Source organism: Populus euphratica, unplaced genomic scaffold (genome assembly GCF_000495115.2).
Source record: "Populus euphratica unplaced genomic scaffold, PopEup_1.0 scaffold684.1, whole genome shotgun sequence".
Lineage (NCBI taxonomy): Eukaryota > Viridiplantae > Streptophyta > Magnoliopsida > Malpighiales > Salicaceae > Populus > Populus euphratica.
The window spans coordinates 38,059-44,058 of record NW_011500561.1 but is presented as its reverse complement, the minus strand read 5'-3'; positions in this window follow the sequence as shown (position 1 = coordinate 44,058).

Sequence of the window (6,000 nt, the reverse complement as noted above, 5' to 3'; positions counted from 1 at the left end):
CAAGTATAGTATAAACTCTTATTAATCAAATAGAAACCACACACAAAGGATGTTACAATCAAATTATAAATTATTAACATGAGTACATTAGTTATCTTATTCGAATAATGTTAGTACTTGTAAATCTTGTCAGGTATTCATGAATATAACTTATGTTAATAACAAATCAAATTCCTTTCATAACACAGGTGTCTGTTATACCATACGATTGTGCTATGAAAGTGTCAAGTATTTGTTGTACCACATGTTATACAACATAAATATAGATTAGTCATTTAACAAGCAAAGTATTAAAGAGTAAACAAGATAATAAATACAAAACATGTTAGTATCAAACATTATAGTCCATGTTAAATTTACATTATACTTATTCTTATACCATTAATGTAACATTTTTCACTTTGACATAATAAACTTAGCTAAACATAATGAAAAAGAGAAACATAAATAAATAAGATAAAAACATAAATAAGATAAAAGTTAACTGAGTAAAGAAAAGGAATTGAAAGGCATAAACAAGGTATTAATGAAAACAAAACTTAAGCATTACAAAAATACAAAAAGAGAAAGTAAAAGCATGATCTTGGTCTGGAAACCCAAGATGCCTTAAAAAATGAAAAATGTCTTCTTTTATAGGCCAAAATTAGGAACTATTGATTTGATGACTAATTAATAAGTAGGTGGCCAACTCTTGACTTGGTGACAATCCTTATCTCCTCTTGTCTGAATAAAACATCATTGATAATGTCAGAATTTGAACCAGACCTCTATATGAAATTGTAGGAAATTATTTCAGCTTTATAGGAAAAAAAAATTAAGGTCATTTGAACTTCTAGAACTCAAGATATAGGCTAAACACTGAACCGTATCTGGGTTGTAGGATAAATTCAGATTTCTTTGTTGTTACTACAATTTGGACTTGAAAACGACCTTATTAAAACCTGAAAGTTGTAGACCTATGTCTTACCTATCCATCCATATAAAGTATACCTAAATCCGAGATCTACAGCTCCATATATGACCCAATTACGTAATAGTGTTCCAGTTTGGACTACATCAGCATCTCTTTTCTTAGTTTAGTAATCCCTTTATCCTTTCAATTTCAGTTCTTAAACTCATCAATCAATCCTTTCATTTATGTGATAGGCCTGCATTTAAGATGAATATTTACCATAAATTAAAGGTATCTTATATTATTAGATATGTTATTATAAAACATGTTTTAGTTAACGAGTTATTGATACTTCAAGTGCAAAATACTAATATAAAACCTTGATAAAAATCTATTTTTTAATACTAATCATACCCCTCAACCAGCTCATTACTAGTCTCTTGTAATTAAAGCGTTAAAATAGAAAAACAATTTGAAAATTCCATAAATCAAGGCATTCATCATTCAACTTCTATTAATCTATTTAGATAAACAAACTCTCATTAAATTTATATATCTGCTCAATACCTCTTAAACAAGATATTAATAAACCTTCCTTTTATGCTCAATATATCAACACATAGTTATGGGGCTTTATTTGAAAGAAAATAAAATTTTTATTCTAATGTTTAAGGTTAACTTCCTTGGGTTGGGATTATTATCTTTTTCTTATTTTTTTTTCTTTTTAAATTAATATACATATAACTTAAAAACACATTGCATTGTTAACCTATATAACAAGCTTTTATCTAATGACTCCCAGACCAGTTGGTCTTAGGACATTAGGTGTTGAGACACTCCTTCAAGCTTAATAACTTGGGTTGCATATACTGATACGTAGATAGTGTTAGGCCAATAGCTCTAAAGTCAATTGACTTTAGAGTATTAGGTGTTAAAACACCCTTTTGGATTTAATTGCTTAGGTTAAGGAGGCTACAAAACCAAGCTTATCTACGTTTTTATTATCATTATTTTTTTGTGTTTTTTTTTATAATTTTTATACTATCCACTTTCCTTAGTTGTTAACTTTAACAGAAAAACATAAACAATCTAATAATCTAACATGCAACCCACAATCATATGTTAAAGTGTGTATGTCAAAATAAAGGTTTAAGAATAATTGTTAAATGAATATATGAGCAGAATAAAGTGATAACAATGCGAGAGTTTGTAAACTTGAATATTTTAAGAAGTATTTTGATAGACCTTATTATGAATATTCCAAATAATCATTGAAAAATTTTAACCAAGATATGTCTCAAGAGTCAATAAAATTCCTCCTTACTCTATCATATTTGTAACAATAGTTTACAAATGGTTTACGAAAAAGAAAACATAGTTAGTTTTTTTTTTAATATCAACTACTACCCTCTTCCCTTAACCAAAACGAGACATTGTCCTCAATATTCTAAGGTAGAAAGATAGAGTATAGAAAATATCACCTGAAACACCGAATTGACAAATCTGAAACACACTTAAACAAATATATGAATCAATAAAACACAATAATATACTATTAAGAAAACCAAAAGACACAAGGATTCACAAACGAAGGTTTAAATCCAATTTAAACTTTTTATAGCCTTTCTTAGTTGATCAATTTATGCGACTCATGGAGGGATCAATTACAGGAGTGAAAGATTGTAGTTGGTCAATCCATTATTCAACAGTAGCTACAGAGATTATGATTTATGATGTCGAAGATGTTAGAAATTTTTGTTACATAGCATGATCAAGAAAAGACAACAATTTATCATAAAAACCATTAATATTTAACAGGCCTATAGGTTTACGGTGAATATATAGTTGGGCCTAAAAGGTAATATGAAAGATCTCTTCCAATGTACTCAGACCACCTGGTAAGGCAATGAAACCATCAGTGTGTTTAAATATTGCATTCATTCGATCAGACATTGTGGAGACCTATAGTTCCTCTCCAATTGTTTTTCCAATGATGTTCCCTTCTACTAAAGCTTTAGGGACAACCCTCATAACTTGACTACCTTCTAAAAATACAGCTATTGAAACTCCCCCCATTAACCAAGGCTACCTCCTTCATAAACCAAATAAATCTTTTTCTCAGCTAGTACCTAATTAGTACTTAAAAGTACATTTTTATTAAGGTTTTATATCATTATTTTACACTTGAAGTATCAATAACTTCTTAACTAAAGCATGTTTTATAATAACATATCTAATATTATAAGATACCTTTAATTTATGGTGAATATTCATTTTAAATATAGGTCTATCACATAAATGAAAGGATTGATTGATGAGTTTAAGAACTGAAATTGAAAGGACAAAGAGACGGCCAAACTTAGAAAAGAGATATTAGTATAATCCAAATTAAAACACTATTCAGTAATTGGGTCATATCTAGAGCTCTAGATCTCAGATTTAGGTCTACTTTATATGGATGGAAAGGTAAGACATAGGCCTATAACTTTCATATGGAGCTCAAGATGTAAAAAGGTCATTTTCAAGTCCAAATTATAGCAACAACAAATAAGTCTGAATCTATCCTACAACCCAAGCACTCTTCAGTGTTTGGCCCATATCTAGAGTTCTAGAAGTCCAAATGACCTCTATTTTTTTTTCCTGAAAAAATGAGACAATTTCCTATAACTTTTATGTTTTCAAGTGGTTCTAATTATGACGTTATCAATGACATTTTGGGCAGAGAAGAGAAGATAAGAATTGTCACCATATCAAGAGTTGGTCACCTGATTGATACTTAAAAGTGTATTTTTATCAAGGTTTTATATTATCATTTTGCACTTGAAGTATCAATAACTCCTTAACTAAAGCATGTTTTATAATAATATATCTAATAATATAAGATACCTTTAATTTATGGTAAATGTTCATTTTTAATGCAGGTCTATCACATAAATGAAAGGATTGATTGATGACTTTAAGAACTTAAATTGCAAGGATAAAGAGATGGCCAAACTTCCAATTTATATGCATGGAAAGGCAAGACATAGACCTACAACTTTCATATGGAGCCCAAGATCTAAAAAGGCCATTTTCAAGTCCAAATTATAGCAACAACAAAGAAGCCCGAATCTGTCTTCCAGCCCGAGCACTATTCGGTATTTTAGTCATATCTGGAGTTCTAGAAGTCCAAATGAGCTGAATGTTTTACACAAGAAAGCTGAGACAATTGCCTCCAACTTTCATGTTTGTAACTGGCTCCAATTTTGACGTTATCAATGACGTTTTGGGCAGACAAGAGAAGATAAGGATTGTCCCCAAGTCAAAAGTTGGCCACCCACTTATCAATTAGTCATCAAATCAATAGTTCCTAATTTTGGCCTATAAAAGGAGGCATTTTCCAGGCATTTAGGCATCTTGGTGTCCATATCAAGATCATCCTCTTCCTTTCTCTCTTTGTATTTTTTGTAATGCTTATGCTTTGCTTTCATTATTATTAAGTTTATGCCTTTCATTTCCTTTCCTTTACTTAGTTAGCTTTTATGTTCTTATTTTGTTTATCTATTTTGCTTTCTTTCATTATTTCTAGCTAAGTTAGTTATGTCAAGGTGAAAAGGTTACACTAATGGTGTAAGAATAAGTATACTGTAAACTTAATATGGACTTTAATGTTTGATACTAACATGTTTTATATTTGTTATCTTGTTCACTCTTTAATACTTTGCTTGTTAAATGACTAATCTTGATTTATGTTGTATAACACTTGGTACAACAAATGCTTGGCACTTTCATAGCCCATAATGTATGGTATAACCGACACCTGAGCTATGAAAGAAACTTGATTTGTTGTTAACATAAGTTATAATCATGAATGCTTGACGAGATTTACAAGTATTAGCATTAATTGAATAAGATGACTAATGTAATCATGTTAACAATATATAATCTGATTGGAACCTCCTTTGTGTGTGGTTTCCAATTCAATAATAAGAGTTTATACTATACTTGTTTGATATACCATTAGTGGAACCTCTAACCTTGACATTTGTTATTATCATTGTTTAATCGTTACATTAATATTCCATCTCAAAGTTCTCATCTTTACATTAATTTTCCATCTCCAAGTTCTCATCATCTTCTTCCTCTTCTCTTTCTTTATTATTATTATTATTATTATTATTATTATTATTATTATTATTATTATTGTTATTGTTGTTATTTATAATTTGTACAATTAACCTCCCTGTGGTTCGACCCCGGTCTTGCCGGGTTATTTATTACTTCGACACTCCTGCACTTGGGAGAAGACATCAATCTTTTAGTCGTGTCAAGTTTTTGGCGCCGTTGCCGGGGAGGTAAGTTTTTGTATAAATTATAATATTTATTTTATTTTCGCTTTTCACTTTTCTTGTATATAACTTTGTTTATTTTCTCGTGTTTTTTCTTCTTTTGTTTTTTTCTTCCTTTTTTTCTATTCCTACACGTGTATGAGAGTGTGGTCACGTACATCAAGCGGTAGACTTTGTAGGATATCCTCATCATTTTCAGAAAATATGGCCGAAGAAGATAATCAATCACTTCAAAATGAAAATAATGAGAATAATCGTGCTAGAACACTTAGAGACCACATGAATCCCACAAGAACAAGTGCACCATCATGCATAGTTTTTCCTCCTGATGCATCTCATTTTAATTTTAAACCAGGTATTATTCAACTTTTACCTTCTTTTCATGGCTTAGAATTGGAAAATCCATACTTGCATTTAAGGAAATTTGACGAGGTCTGCAACACATATAATAATTTAAATTGTAGCATGAACACCATTAGATTAAAGCTTTTTCCTTTTTCATTAAAAGATAAAGCTAAAACATGGCTACAAAATTTAAGACCAGGATCTATTCGTGCTTGGGATGAAATGCAACAACAATTTTTAAAGAAGTTTTTCCCATCTCATAGAACAAACTCTTTCAAGAGACAAATCACCACTTTCACTCAAAAACCAGGAGAAACATTTTACCAATGTTGGGATAGGTATCGAGACTTGCTTAGTACTTGCCCTCATCATGGTTTTGAAACATGGAGATTGGTTTCACATTTCTATGAAGGGTTAACACCTAAAGATAGGCAA